We start from the raw sequence: 16,818 nt of genomic DNA on the forward strand, positions 1-16,818 counted from the left end.
TATCTCTTCAGTGAAAGGAAATTCAGCAATATGGATGAAACTTGAGGACATCGTGCTAAGTGAAGTAAGCCTTTCACAATAAAACAGATACTGTGTGATTCCACTTACATAAGGTAGAGTAGTCAAAATCATAAAGACAGAAAATATAATGGTGGTCGCTAGGGACTAGGTGGAGGGGACTACAGGAAATTTTTATTTAGAGGGTATAGAGTTTCAGTATACAAGATGGAAAGAATTATGGGGATGGGTGGTTGTGATGGTTATAGAACAATGTAAATGTGCTTAATACTACAAATGCACACTTACAATTGGTTAAGATGGTAATTCTTTGCACATTTTACCACAATTTTTTAAGAAAGGGGGAAAAAAAAACCAATGAGGTAGTCTCTTTAAAGTACTGAGAGATGTTAATTGTCTACATAAAATGTATATCCATGGAAACTATCATTCAAGAGAGAGGTAAAAATGAAAACATTTTCAGACACACAGAGGCCAAGAAAGTTTGCAACCCAAAGGCCATTCCTTACGAAACCTATTTAAAGAGTAGTTTAGCAAGGGAAAAAACCCAAGAGGTACAGGTATAAGAAAAATATAGAAGTTGATTAATTATCAACTGTTTATTGTTAAAAAGAATCTTTTTTAATTAAAAAAGCTAACTCTTCACACAGCAAAATAAGATTGAATGCATTATGCAGTGGGCCTCTTAATGTCATTGTCATGTTCAGGAGAAAAATGTAAGATATTGGCTAATTTTACATATTAGTGGACAAAAATAATAGTTAAGAATGTATATTAACTACTTAAGGGCAAAGACTAAAAGAATAGAAATGCAATGCATATCTTCCAAACCAGTAAAGGCTTTTTAAAAGTGGGCAGGATGTATATGGAAAATTTTATCAGTTCTCTAGAAGGTGGGAAAGGTGTCAAACAGAAATTAAAAGAAAAATGCTAAACAGAAAATACAAAAAAAGATAGCAGAAAAAAGTCCAAATAGAGAAGCAGTCACATTGCAACATAAAAGACAGAACTCTTAGCCTATGTTTAAGTGAGATGAGTGTTTATTCCAGATCAGGAGAAAAGGCCAGGATAGCTTTCCTAACTTCCTAAGATGTTTTTGTGAAGAGCTAAAAAGAGAAAGAGGGAATATTGTTCCCAGAATCTGTCTGAAGAATTTACTAGAAAAAAAATTTTTTTAGACAACTAGAGTGGTGAGACAGAAATTAGCATTAATCATAATGGCAAGAATCATCAGTGGCCTCTAACATCACAATCAGAAAGACAACTAGAAATTATGTGCCTACTGGTGAAGGTATGCAACTTTATGTATGAAGTTTTCTTGTCAAAAAAAACGTCAAACATGAATCTGATCAAGTTTTTAGATCTAAATCCCAATTCACAGAACATATAGTGGCCAGATAGAGAAGGCAATGGCACCCCACTCCAGTACTCTTGCCTGGAAAATCCCATGGACAGAGGAGCCTGGTAGGCTGCAGTCCATGGGGTCTCTAAGAGTTGGACATGACTGAGTGACTTCACTTTCACTTTTCACTTTCATGCATTGGAGAAGGAAATGGCAACCCACTCCAGTGGGTTCTTGCCTGGAGAATTCTTGCCTGGAGAATTCCAGGGACGGAGGAGCCTGGTGGGCTGCCGTCTGTGGGGTCGCACAGAGTTGGACTTAGCAGCAGCAGCATATGCAACAATGATACAGTTGAAAAAACCAATAAAATCCAAAATGGTTCTTTGAAAAAGAGAATAGAATAAACAAAACACTATCAAAATTGATCAAGAGTAAAAGGAGAAAAGACAAAATAAGAATTAGTGGAAATGATGGCAGAACAAAGCTAGAAATAGAGATCATCTCATTGTTAGGGATTATCATGAATTGTCAATACATTTGAAACCTTATATAAAACAGACCATTTTCCAGAAATATATAAATTGTTAAAATTGACTTTAGAAAAAACAGAAAACAATATGCCACTAACTGTTCAATTGGTAATCAAAATTTTACAAATCATTTTTCCTTTCAACCTCCCAAATCCAGTCCCAACAGTTTAAGAAATCCTGGTTTTATACTGTTTCACAGTTGAAAAAAGGGCAAGCTACCCAAATCATTTTTGAGGCTAGCATAACCTTGATGTCCAAACCAGAAAATAATATACTGTGAGACAAAAAATTTTAAATCAATTATTCTTATGATCCTAAGGTGGTGAATTGTTAAATAAAATGTTAGCAAATCAAATTTGGCAGTTTATATAATAATAATCATGATCAAGTAGGGTTTGTCCTGGGAGTGTAAGAAAACATCATAAAATCTATTGAGGTGTACACCATATTTACAAAATAAAGAAAAAAAATGTGATACTTTAAATAGATGCAGAAGAATATTTAATAACATTCTATAATCATTTAAAAAATGACATTTTTAGTAAACTTCAGGGTGAAAAGGTAGATATCAAAGTAGTATTCTACAAAACTAGATTGAATAAAAATATAATGATCTTAATAGACACAGAAAAAATTTTTATAAAATTCAACACTCATTCATTTAAAAATTATACACTTTACTGAACTAAAGGTAAAGGATGGTCATTAAAAACCTACAGCAAGAATTATATTTAAAAATGAGACTTCAGAAGCCGTCCTAATTAAAGTCAAGAATAAGACATGCATATCCAATGTTGTAGTGTCTATTTATCATTTTTGTTGCTGTTCAGTCGCTCAGTCATGTCTTACTCCTTGCAACCCCATGGACTGCAGCATGCTAGGTTTCCCTGTCCTTCAGCATCTCCCAGAGCTTGCTCAAACTCATGTCTGTTGAGTAGGTGATGCCATCCAACCATCTCATCCTCTGTTGTTCCCTTCTCCTCATGCCTTCAATCTTTCCCAGCATCAAGGTCTTTTCTAATGAGTCAGTTTTTCGCATCAGGTGGCCAAAGTATTGGAGCTTCAGCTTCAACATCAGTCCTTCCAATGAATATTCAGGATTGATTTTTTAGGATTGACTGGTTTGATCTCCTTGCAGTCCAAGGGACTCTCAAGAATCTTCTCCAACACCACAGTTTAAAAGCATCTGTTCTTCGGCACTCAGCCTTCTTTATAGTCCAACTCTCGTATCCATACATGACTACTGGAAAAACTATAGCTTTGATGATATGGACCTTTGTAATAAATATGGAAAAAGATAAAAGGAGATTTCTTTTTTCAAAAAGGCATAGTTTTATGACCTCAGGATAAGAAGTAATTCCTTAAATACAAGAAACACAATAAATTTTTAAAACATTCAAATGTAGAACTCTATACAATAAAAGACACCATAAACAAAGATAAAAAGACAAATCACAAAATGAGAGAAGATAGTTACAACCCACAGAGCTAACAGGATTTGATTAGAAAATCTAATCCACTAGGGGTGATGTGGAATAAAGCATTTATTATGAAAATCTGATCTTATATAACTATAGGAACTAGTTAAACAGTTTATGGATATTGCTTCTCCATCTAGTACTGAGACTTCAAGTAGGTAGGGTAGGCAGTGAGGAATGAAAGTGGACATGAAGTGGAGAGGAATGGAATCACTGGAACCTTCGAGGAAGAGCTGAAACTCATAAGAAGAAACTGAAACTCACTTTTTTCACTACCTCGAAGCCTCCAACTTCCGTGATGTAAGAGAGCAATAGCTGAATTCATCTCAGAGCTAAAATTGTACCTAGCCCAGGAGTTGAAGAAGCTGAAGAAGGAGATCCAGTGAGACCTAAAAGCTGCAGACTCAGCTCCTGCCTTACACCAGTAAAGTGAACCAACAGGCCCACAGCTCTGTGCTTGAGCTGCAATAACACCTGACCGAACAGCGACCTTCCAAGTATAAACTCAGATACTTCACTTCTACCTTTCATGGAAATTTCTCCTGTGGCCAATCCTACCTCAGAACCACAGAGGAAAGGAAATTCTAGGAAGTATGATTCCAGCTTAGCTAAGGTGACAAAGTACAAAGCCATCATTGTCCACCCTATGTCAACTTGGCATCCTTAAATACTTGTTTTCACCAGACTTAACTTTCAAATGGAGAAGGCAATGGCACCCCACTCCAGTACTTTTGCCTGGAAAATCCCACGGACGGAGGAGCCTGGTGGGCTGTAGTCCATGGGGACGCTAGGAGTCGGACACGACTGAGAGACTTCACTTTCACTTTTCACTTTCACGCATTGGAGAAGGAAATGGCAACCCACTCCAGTGTTCTTGCCCGGAGAATCCGGGGACGGGGGAGCCTGGCGGGCTGCCGTCTATGGGGTCGCACAGAGTCGGACACGACTGAAGCGACTTAGCAGCAGCAGCAACTTTCAAATAAAGATTGAAAGCAAATGACAGCAAAACTGTGTTTCTGCTTAACATGATATACCTATTTCTGTACAATGAAAATATGTCATATCAATTGGGTATCCATGTGGAAAAGGTTCATTTCTAACTCTGCCCTGCCAAAAGAGGATATAAAGTCTACAGGTTCATAGTTTTCATAGTTTGGTGATGTTCACTTCTCTTCTAGCTAAGTCACACTATCCATTACATCCTGTAACAATTAGTGTTAAAATTTTATTTATACAGTAGATGAATTGGAAGGGAAGGAAAATTTTGGTTAAAACATGAAAATATTTACGTTGAAATAAAAAGAAAAATTTTGTCCTTATTCCTGCAACAGTTTGTGTTGTTTTAGCTGGTATTTATAAACACTCCTCCACTCCCCATTTCATATTCCCTGCCTGATAGGGTGACCTTTGTTTCTGGTATGTGCCAATAGCACTCCTTCTTGTATTAGTCTGCAGTAGTTTTGCTATGGGTTTTAAGGTTTGCTATGGATTTTAAGATGCTCCCCATCCCCCACCCTTGATCAGGACCAACCACCCCAGGCAATACAGTAACCTTCTTTGCTTGCTGATTGACTGGCAAGAGAAGCCCGAAGTAGCCAGGGCCAGTCTCAATTTATAGTTCAACGGAACCACTTCTGTGTCTCCTGAGAAAATATTTCTCTTTGGGGAACTAATACTCTAAATAGCCGAGCCCAAAGTTTCAGGTCTTATATGATAAATCGACTGTAGCATTCCAATCTTTCTTAACCTTTGAATATTTTCTTCTACTGTATACCAAAGAAGTTTTGACCTTCTAACTTCCAGATTTCAATCAACCAACTGAGCAAATGGTTGGAAACACTCAAGCTCTCAGTTGAATCAGAAATCTCTACATTAGTAAATAAATATAGCCTAATCTGACTTTATAGTCCTTCTATCCTGATTCTGTACCTTAGGGATCCATATCTATACATTTCCCTAGGTTTCTGTTGATGTAAATTGGCAAAGTCATGCAATTATTTTGGTGTTTATCATATCTTCTCATGAATCATGCTTTGTATTTCACCCTTTAAAGTCTGTCTGGACTTAAGCCTATAAGCAGTGGAGGTAGATCCTGAGAAAAATCAAGACCACTACTTCAGGGAAGGCCATTACAGGCCCCACAAGCAAGGAAGATTCCTTACTGGGGTGGAAGGGTCATTGCCACTGAAAAAAGAGGTTCAACAGAACTTAGGCACTCAAGGTCCCCAGGTTCACTGGAATCTGTCCATACATGTCTCCATCCTAACTTTCATGGTCCTACTCCTTCACAATCAACTTCCTAAATTTAACAGAAGAGGCTTATGAGGCTTATACGAGCCTCTTAGCCTCCTCCATCAGAGGGTAGACAGAGAAGCAAAAAAATACCAAAGTCCTGTAGTGACTAAAACAAAAACCACGTTACAGAAAGTTAATCAGCATGAAAAAGCACAAAGTTATGTCCCAGATGAAGGGACAAGATAAAACCCCAGAAAAACAACTAAATGAGGTAGAGATAGACAACCTTCCAGAAAAATGATTCAGAATAATGATAGTGAAGATAATTCAGCGTCTCAGAAAAAGAATGGAGGCAAAGATTGAGAAGATGCAAGAAATGCTTACCAAAGACCTACAAGAGCTAAAGAACAAACAAGCAGAGATGAATAATACACTAGAAGGAATCAATAGCAGAATAACTAAGGCAGAAGAACAGATAAGTGACCTGGAGGACAGAATGGTGGAAATCACTGTGGCAGAGCAGAATAGAAAAAAAAGAATGAAAAGAAAAGAAGACAGCCTAAGAAACCTCTAGGACAACATTAAACGCACCAACATTTACATTGTAGGGGTCCCAGCAGGAGAAGAGAGAGAGAAAGGACCTGAGAAAATATTTGAAGAGGTAATAGCTGAAAACTTACCTAACATGGGAAAGATATGGTCAACCATGTCCAGGAAGTGCAGAGTCCCAGGCAGGATAAACCCAAGGAGGAACACACCAAGACACATAGTAATCAAATTGATGAAAATTAAAGACAAGGATAAAATATTAAAAACAACAAGGGAAAAATGACAGTATACAAGGGAACTCCTATAAGGTTATCAGTTCATTTCTCAACAGAAACTCTACAAGCCAGAAGGGAATGGCATGATATGTTTAAAGTGATGAAAGGGAAGAACTTAATTGAGAATACTCTACCCAGCAAGACTCTCATTCAGATTTGACAGAGAAATCAAAAGCTTTCCAGACAAGCAAAAGTTAAGAGAATTCACCACCACCAAACCAGCTTTACAACAAATGCTAAAGGAACTTCTCTAGGCAAGAAACACAAGAGAAGGAACAGACCTACACAAAATAAACCCAAAAACAATTAAAATGATAATAGGATCATACATATTGATAATTACCTTAAATGTAAATGGATTAAATGCACCAACCAAAAGACATAAACTGGCTAGATGGATGAAAACCTATACATGTACACACTTCCACTCACTGCATCACTCTACTTAACCCCCCAGATTGTATGTTATTATTTGATATTGTTAGGCTAATCATGTTTCCATTATAGCTTGCAATTGTAATTATCTTTTATCTTTTGTCTGGCTATTGACTGTGAAAACTGATAAATGTCTTCTACTATTGTGATTATGTAACTATTATTCACTTAATACCATTCTATCTTGATTGGTCAATAGAAAATAATAGAATTCTATATCACTAAAACTACCATTTAATAGAAGAACCAATAATCACTTCTTAAAATTCAGATACATATCAGAATTATCTCAGAATTTTTTGAAACATACAAATGTTCAGATATTGCTTTCTTTCTCCAAAGCTGCAGATGTGTTTTTAATGAGCAGCCATGTTTAACTGGACTATAAGACGATCTTCTACTTTTATCTGGTTTGTTTCACTTTTCCTGTTTCATTTCCAATGCTCCTATTTCACTTAGTTTTTTGTTTTCCAATTTCTCCATCTCCTTTTTGTTGTTGTTCTTTCTCAAGCCTTTATCAAGCATAGTAGAAAAACTTTTGTATACATATATATATATAAATAGTGTGTATAATATCAGTTCAGTTCAGTCACTCAGTCACGTCCAACTCTTTGCAACTCCATGGACTGCAGCACGCCAGGCTTCCCTGTCCATCACCAACTCCTGGAGCTTATTCAAACTCATGTCCATCGAGTCCATGATGCCATCCAACCATCTCGTCCTCTGTCATCCCCTTCTCCTCTTGCTTTCAATCTTTCCCAGCATCAAGGTCTTTACCAAGGAGTCAGTTTTTTGCATCAGGTGTCCAAAGTATTGGAGTTTCAGCTTCAGCATCAGTCCTTCCAATGAATATTCAGGACTGATTTCCTTTAGGATTGACTGGTTGGATCTCCTTGCAGTCCAAGGGACTCTCAAGAGTCTTCTCCAACACCACAGTTCAAAGTATCAATTCTTTGGTGCTCAGCTTTCTTTAAGACCCAATTCTCGTATCCATACATGACTATTGGAAAAACCATGGTTTTGACTAGACAGACCTTTGTCGGCAAAGAACGTCTCTGCTTTTTAATAAGCTGTCTAGGTTTGTCATAGCTTTTCTTCCAAGGAGCAAGCATCTTTTAATTTCACGGCTGCAGGCACCATCTGCAGTGATTTTGGAGCCCCCCAAAATAAAGTGAGCCACTGTTTCCCCATCTATTTGCCATGAAGTGATGGGACCAGATGCCATGATCTTAGTTTTCTGAATGTTGAGCTTTAAGCCAATTTTTTCACTCTCCTCTTTCACTTTCATCAAGAGGTTCTTTAGTTCTTCTTTACTTTCTGCCATAAGGGTGGTGTCATCTGCATATCTGAGATTATTGATATTTCTCCTGGCAATCTTGATTCCAGCTTGTGCTTCATCCAGCCCAGCATTTTTCATGATGTACTCTGCATTTAAGTTAAATAAACAGGGTGACAATATACAACCTTGATGTACTCCTTTCCTAATTTGGAGCCAGTCTGTTGTTCCATGTCTGGTTCTAACTGTTGCTTCTTGGACTGCATACAGATTTCTCAGGAGGCAGGTAAGGTGGTCTGGTATTCCCATCTTTTGAAGAATTTTCCACAATTTGTTATGATCCACACAGTCAAAGGCTTTGGCGTAGTCAATAAAGAAGAAGTAGATGTTTTTCTGGAACTGTCTTGCTTTTTTGATGATCTGACAGATGTTGGCAATTTGATCTCTGGTTCCTCTGCCTTTTCTAAATCCAGCTTGAACATCTGGAAGTCCTTGGTTCATGTATTGTTGAAAACTCGCCTGGAGAATTTGGGGCATTACTTTGCTAGCGTGTGAGATGAGTGCAATTGTGCGGTAGTGTGTGCATTCTTTGGCATTGCCTTTCTTTGGGATTGGAATGAAAACTGACTGTTTCCGGTCCTGTGGCCATTGCTGAGTTTTCCAAATTTGCTGGCATACTGAGTGCAGCACTTTAGCAACATCATCTTTTAGGACTTGAAATAGATCAGCTGGAATTCTATCACCTCCACTAACTTTGTTCATAGTGATGCTGTTCTAAGGCCCACTTGACTTTGCACTCCAGGATGTCTGGCTCTAGGTGAGCGATCACACCATTGTGGTTATCTGGGTCATGAAGATCTTTTTTTGTACAGTTCTGTGTATTCTTGCCACCTTTTCTTAATATCTTCTGCTTCTGTTAGGTCCATACCATTTCTGTCTTTTATTGTGTCCATCTTTGCATGAAATGTTCCCTTGGTATCTCTAATTTTCTTGAAGAGATCTCTAGTCTTTCCCATTCTATTGTTTTCCTCTATTTTTTTGCACTGATCACTGAGGAAGGCTTTCTTATGTCTCCTTGCTATTTTTTGGAACTCTGCATTCAAATGAGTATATCTTTCCTTTTCTCCTTTGCCTTTAGCTTCTCTTATGTTCTCAGCTATTTATAAATCCTCCTTAGATAACCATTTTGCCTTTTTACATTTCTTTTTCTTGGGGATGGTCTTGATCACTGCCTCCTGTATAATATAATATATATATTTTAGAAAACATGTATAATATATAATTTTATATTATAACATAATATATATTTTAGAAAACATTAATTTTTTCCCAGCTAAAAAATGTATAACATTTTGATTCCAGTTGTTTGATTAGTATGAATAAAATGCTAGATTTCTAATTTATATTCACTCAAAACTTTAATATAATTGCATGCATTTTGGCATCTACTATTATTGCTAAAATCTAGAAATTTTATCTTAATGATTTAAAAATTGTTTTGGAATGAAGCTTGAAACTTCTAATCCAATTCTGAGAATATAAAGAAATACTGTGCTGTAAAAGAAACAGCAGATGAACATGTGATACAATATTATTAACTAAAGTACAGAGTTTGTTCAAATTTAACAAAATGTTATGCTAGTGTCCATTATTTGGCAAAGAACCTGTCTGCTGATGTAGGAGATGTAAGAGATGCAGGTTCAATACCTGGATTGGGAAGATCTCCCTGGAGGAGGGCATGGTAACCCAGTCCAGTATTCTTGCCTGGAGAATCCAATGGACAGAGGAGCCTGGCGGGCTACAGCCCACAGAGTTGAACACGACTGAAGTGACTAATAGCAACAGCAGCAGAACACACCACCGCAGTAGAGAACTAGTTTCTTTCTCAGGATTGAGGGAAGAAATCTCGCAGTACACACCAACATTCTGAGCCTTAGTCAGGACAGGGCCACTGGGGACTGAGGAAGTTGGAACAGGTATGTTGGGAGGCCCCTTAGCTGCCCTTTCCTCCAGCACCCTTGAAAATCTTTGCCCCTTTTCTCTTTTTCCACCTTCTCTATTGTAGATTCTTTCTCCATCTCTTTTTCTCTTTCATCTTTTCAAAGGGAGACTTTTTCACTCAGAAGAAAGGAGCTAACTGGGGAATATGAAGGTCATTGCAGCTGAAATGCAGGGCCCTCACATATCAGGGCTCAAGTCCAGCCCAGCCTACAGGAAGAGAGAGCCTGAGGGCTACCTCGAGGGAAGCCCCACACCTCCTGTCCAGCTGCCTCAGCTCCCTCCCACACCTGCTTCCCCGCTCCTCTGCCCCTCCCGAACCCCCTTGCCCCTGACAGGCCAAGAGCAAACAAGTTGTTTGTTCCTCTCCCAGGAACGCGCAGCGACACAGAGGGGCACACATTGCTAACACGCGTTGCACTTTGCACTTACCTACTGTTTCCCAGCTTTTTCTTATGCATGCTGCTTTTAAGACTTTCTCTGAAATTCTATGCTCTTTAATTAGACTGGAGTCAACAAACATCTATTTGCTTGAGACCTATTTTATGTGCTGGGTTTACGAGGGCTACAAAGAAATGAGGACTACCATTTGTTCCCACTGGGAACTCCCAGTCTCACGGTAGGGGAGAGTCACAGCTAAGTGATGCAACCGTCAAACTACAAGAGCAGATTCCATGTGAGTATGAAGGACAGAGATTAGTTATAGCTTCAAAGAACTGGGACGTCTTCTCGGAGGAGGCTTTCTTCTGCGGATACTTCCAAAGAGAGGAAAGCCAGCCAAGGCAAGAAGAGGGGGAGATTATGCAGAAAGAAAGTGCTTTGAGAGAAGAGAGAAGGGCTAGCTAGTATGGACCCATGGGGGCTCCCCAGGTTTAGGAATGGGCAAAGGCAGAGGAAGAAGCAGTGAGCAGAGAGGAAGTGCAAGTACCAGGGCAAACAGCCCTAATTCAGGGAACTGGTGTATTTTCTACCCACTGAGAGTACTCTAGAACTGAGGTCTAAAGTACCTCAACTGAGCTGTTGAGATCTTCACAACCAGCCAGTCAAAGCCCTCTGTTGTACTGAAAAGAAGGACATTGAGTCCAGCCCGCTAACTGGGGAGAGATTTGCGCAAAAGGCAAAACTCGGTCCAGGATTGTTTCCAGCTCACTGTACACCATGCCCTCATGACAACCCAGACCCAGTCAGCAGCTTCTTTGTCATTTTACCCACCAGCCACGCCTACCACAGGGGTTACACACATATTTGCTGAATTGAATTCTGTTTGTCCTTTATCCCTCCAGCTTCTAAAGAAAGGAATAAGCAAGAGGCATGGTCTCTACCCAACCCCCTATGTATACCACAGGCCCTGTGTAAGGCGTGTATCTTATTCATCTCCATGGTTTCTGTCATTTCCATTTTACTGATGGGGAAACTGGGTCTTGAAGAGCTAAGATTTGTTTCAGTTAGTGAACTATAAGAACTCAAACCCAGGTCCATCTGACTCTAAATTCCGCAATGAAGTGTCAACTTAAGTGGCTGAAATTAATTTTGTTAAACTTTATTTATGGCTGTGCTAGATCTTTGTTGCTGTGTGCAGACTCTCTAGTTGCGATGAGCAGGGGCCAGTCTTCATTGCGGTGGTTTCTCCTGTCGCGGAGCGCAGGCTCTAGGCTTGTGAGCTTCAGTAGCTGCAGAGCGCGGGCTCAGTCATTGTGGCACATGGGCTTAGATGCTCCACAGTACGTGGAATCTTCCCAGACCAGGGGTCTAACCTGTGTCCCCTGCACTGGCAGGCAGATTCTTAACGTCTGGACCACCAGGGAAGTCCTGAAATTGAACTTAATTGAATTAATTTCTCCTCTCTGCTTCACAGTCCTTCAAAGGGGAAGGATTATTTTTTTTTCCCTTTGGGGGTGAATGGGGGATGAAGTTATAGTAGAAGAGTGTGTGTGTGAGACAGAGTAATGCCTCTAAAAGAACAGCTTGTTTCAACTGCTCATAAGTGACTGAACTTCCAACACCACTAGAAAAGTCGAACAAGGGGATTGGTTCTTTTAAGAAAGTCACCGCCAGTCAGGCTGAGCCCGTCTCTGCATCATCATATTCAAACCTGGTTTGAGGGTCCAGAAACTCAGGGGTGTTGTTGAAATGGAAAAACCCAGGAGGAGTTGGGTTATCATGTGTGTGACCTCTCCAAGTGTCTTGTAAGCAGATGGAGTTGGAGGGGGAGAAGATGAAAGACCGACCTAGAAAGCAGTTTCTGTGTTCAGAAGGAAGGGAAATAGAGGTCATCATTTTGGTGGTGGTGGTGTGCGTGTGAGTCACGGGCAGACGTGAAGGTGTGTTGGGCAGTGAAAAGAGGGCAGACCTGTCTCAGGCCCTCATACCCGCCCAGACCTTCCCTTGTGCCCTTGTAACCGTTTTAAGGCTCTTCCACAAGTGGGCTTCAGGGGTTGTCACCAAGCCTTTGCCATCACCTACTAAGGCCGGGGAGGCCGAGTCCAGGATTGGGGAGACAACTGGGTGGAAAGGAGCACTGGAGTCCTGGGAAACCTCACGTCCAGGCCAGGAGCAGAGGCTGGGTCTTGCCACCAGCTGGTGGTCTAGGGGTCGGGGTCGGGGGGGCTCTGGCTGCCTGTTTGTTCAGCACTGAATTGAGGTTCCTGTTAGGAAGTAACCTTATTTGTGTTCAGACTGACTTGTTTGCTGTTCACACTTGCATGGAGAGCTGCCCCTTGGGGTCCTGACTTCAAACATAGGGGTAGGCGTGGGGTGTGGGAGTACTTCCCCCAGGGTCCAGCGAGTGCTCTGGGAAACCCAGTGTCTACAAGCTCCCGATGAGGAGAGGGAGGGTTGGACCCCTCCTGGAAACTATGCCCTGGCTCCCGGCTTTCCCGAGGGGAGCCATGCAGGGCTTGCCTAGTGAGGAGTCCTAAGCCAGGAAGGGTGTGGAGCCTGGCTTCTTCACTCAGCAGGGGAAGGCGTAGTGAGGAACGAAGTATTCTAAGGCCAGGCTCCCACCCTGAGATGCTGATCTGGTTGGCCTGGGGTGTGCCCAGGGCACTTCTGGAGTGATTCCACTGTGGGGCCAAGGTGAGAAACTCTGTTCTAGAGTCTACCAGCTTCTCGAACTTTAGTGTGCATACACATCACCCAGGAATCTAGTTAAACTGCAGATCCAACTCAAAGTGGGTCTGGGCTGGGTTCTTAGATTCTGCATTTCTAATGCACTCCTACATGGTGGGGCTAGTCTGGGGACCATTCCTTGAATGGCAAGGCTCTATACATGCTTTGAACTCCTCATTCCAGTTGTCAGGGGAAGGGGGTAGAGCCATGTCCCCAGCTTACTGCACCTGTTTGCTCGGCCTGCCCTTTCCTCACCACCTTACTTGGTTAAGCAATCAATTTCACAGCCTCTCTGGTCAAGGCCAGTCCTGTATTCATTCTCAAAGTTTAAGGGGACAAAATAGACCCCCTACCCTACTTGAGACAAACCAATTCAGCTGGCTTCAGCTGGGGGGTTTGGCAGAGGTAGGGAGGGCAGCAGCAAAAGCAGCAGGCAGATCCTGCGGGCCCAGAGGCCACACACATGGAATGAATGGTAGGGTATGTGTTCAAACACGGCTTCTTCCCCACATGCTCTGTTGCAAAGAGGCCTTGCCGTTTCTTCATCCCCTCTTCCTGGATCTGGGTTAGCCCTACAACTTGCTTTCGTCAGTAGAATATGAAGAAAGTGACACTGTGTAACTTCTGAGGCAGGACTCTGAAGTTTTCCCTTTGCCATTTGGGTGCCCGCTCTTGGGATCCAGCTGCTATGTGAGGAAGCCCAAGCTAATCATGCAGAGAGAATGCGAGAGTCCCAGCCTCCCAGTCAAGATGCTAGATGTGTGAATAAAGCTAATCTGAATGGTCCAGTCCCAGCCACTATCTGATCGCAAGCCAGACAAGCTACATAATTTGCAGAGCCCAGGTAGCTTAGTGGTAAAGAATCTATCAACTCCATTGACTCCCCGAGTCACCCCAGGTGGGGGCTGACAAGGTCCTCCACTCCTCTTATTTCTCTAGCCTCATGCGCTACTGTCCCCATCTCACTCTGCTCCAGACGCACTGGCCTTCTGGCCTTCCCTTGACCAAATACACCCCTATCTCAGGGCCTTTGCACTTGCTATTCCCTCCTCCTGTTTGTCCTGCAGCTGTGTGCATGGCTCAGTCCCTCACCTTCTTTTGGTCCTTGCTGCAGTGTTACCTTCCTAACGAGGCCTCCCCTGACCTGACTTTCTTGGCCTTGTCCTGGGGTCCTTATTTCCCTGTACTGCTTACTTTTTCTCCATAGTGCTTATGTGTGTGTGTGTGCTCAGTCACTCAATTGTGTCTGACTCTTTACAACCCCATGGACTGTAGCCCACCAGACTCCTCTGTTCATGGAATCTTCCAGGCAAGAATAGTGGAGTGGGTTGCCATTTCCTACTCCAGGGGATCTTCCCGATCCAGAGATCAAACCTTCTCTTGCATCTCCTGCACTGGCACTTTACCACTGCCCCACCTGGGAAACCATTAGTGCTTATTACTCTCCAATAAATATATACCTCCAATAAATATATATTTATTTATTTTTGTTATGTCTCTCAACAATAATGTAAGCTCCCTAAAGAGCAGAGATTTTTCAAATTTGCTTTGCTTACTGATTTTTCCCTTGGTGCCTAGAACTGAGCCTGGTACAGAATGGTCAGCCCACAAATATTTGCTACATGAATAAATCCATGGATGAATGAGTGTAACTGATGGTTTAGCTTCACCAAATACAGTCCATCCAGTTTGTTTGGATTTAGTAAAATCTAAAACAAGTAATACAGATACAGTTCCTGGGGTGGAGCAGAGGCTCGCGCACACACATTGTGAATGTAGGGGAGTTGGAGGAAGGCATGGCACCCCACTCCAGTACTCTTGCCTGGAAAATCTCATGGACAGAGGAGCCTGGCGGGATACAGTCCAGGAGGTCACAAAGAGCCAGATACAACTGAGCGTGTGCGTGCGAACACACACACACACACACACACACACACACATACACCCCTCGTTGTTTAATCCATTGCCTGAATTTGGGAACACTTTTCTTTTTTAATGATTTTTTTTTTGCATTTTGGACCTCAGGAGCAGAGGATTGAGTACCATTTCCTGCCTCTTCAGGGCCATCGCCGTGAGAGGTCCACACCAGACTACTCTTCTTTTTCGCCTGTCTTTTGCTCTTTGTCCCTGTCCTCTTGCCAGTTCTCCTGCTCCCCTAATAAACTTTTCTCTCATATATTTGTTATCTGTTATCAACTGTTTATGGATCCATGTAAAATATGCAGGGCTGTTTTGTATATGTGTTCTTAATTTACATAAATGGTAATTTTTTTCCCCTTGTTCCTTTTTACTCAAAACTATTTTAAAGTTCTCTCTTTAGTGCCCTGTGGACAGCAGTTTCCTTGCTCTGACAGCTGTTTTCTAGCATCTCACGTTGCAGATGAAAAGTCTGCTGTCAGGCTGACTTGTATTTGTAGAAAACCCTTCTGCTGTTAAAAAGCTTGGAAGACCTTTTTATTTATCATCAGCATTCAAAAGTTTCCACAAGATATCTGAGTATCTATCTTCTTTCAGCATGTCCTTTTGGGGGTACTTCTGGCCATATTGAGGGTTAGGGTCTGAGAAACATCGCTGTGGAGACATCTGACAAGAAGTTGGGTAAGAGAAGGTGTCTGGGCTAGATTTGGGAGTCATCTGCATTTAGGTTCTAGTTTGACAAGAAAAACATGGCTGGATAAGATTAAAGATGGAGGAGAAGTGGTCAAGTGGGGGCGCAGGGCTGCTGAACGCAGGGGGTTATCAATATTAGGTGAGCAACTGTTATCTTCTGCTTTTTTATTATAATAAGGTATTTCAAACACTAAGAAAGTTATAGATAAAAACATGATAAATACCCAAGAAGTCACCATCCAACGTTGTCAACTTTGGCTATGTTTACTTCAGTTTTTGTTTGTTTGTTTTCTTTTTTAAAGTAAAAGTCATTGTGGGACTTCCCTGGTGGTCCACTGGCTAAGAATCCGCGTTGTAATGCAAGGGACACCAGTTTGACTCCTGGTTTGGGAAGATCCCACATGCCGTGGAGCAACCGACTACTGAGTCCCCAGCCTAGAGCCTGCAGGCCAGAGGCAGCAGCTTCTGAAGCCCACAAGCCTACAGCCTGTGTTCCGACAAGAGCAGCCACTGCCGTGAGAAGCCCGAGCACCAGCTTGGAGAGCAGCCCCTGCTGGCTGCAACCAGAGCAAGCCCGCATGCAGCAACGGAGACCCACCATAGTCAAAAATAAAATAAATAAACAAATAAATGTTTTTTTAAAAAGTGTACCATGGACACATATATAGCCCCTTATACTTCTCACCAGTTCCATTCACTGGAGTGAATTACTCTTCTAGCCTGGTGCTATCATTTCCATTCATGTTCTTACAATTCTGCCGCAGTTACTTATCCATAAGCAGCATACAGCGTGAAATGTTTTGCATGCTTCTAAACCTTATATAGGTGGTATCACATTGTACTTGCCATCTTTCAGCTTGCCTCTTTCACTCAGCACTATGTGAGTTTCATATATGTAGCTATAGTTTATTAATTTTCACGGGTTTAGAGTATTCGGACTTCCCTGGAGGCTCAGACAGTAAAG

The sequence above is a fragment of the Bos taurus genome, chromosome 11 (assembly GCF_002263795.3).
Source record: "Bos taurus isolate L1 Dominette 01449 registration number 42190680 breed Hereford chromosome 11, ARS-UCD2.0, whole genome shotgun sequence".
Classification (NCBI taxonomy): Eukaryota; Metazoa; Chordata; class Mammalia; order Artiodactyla; family Bovidae; genus Bos; species Bos taurus.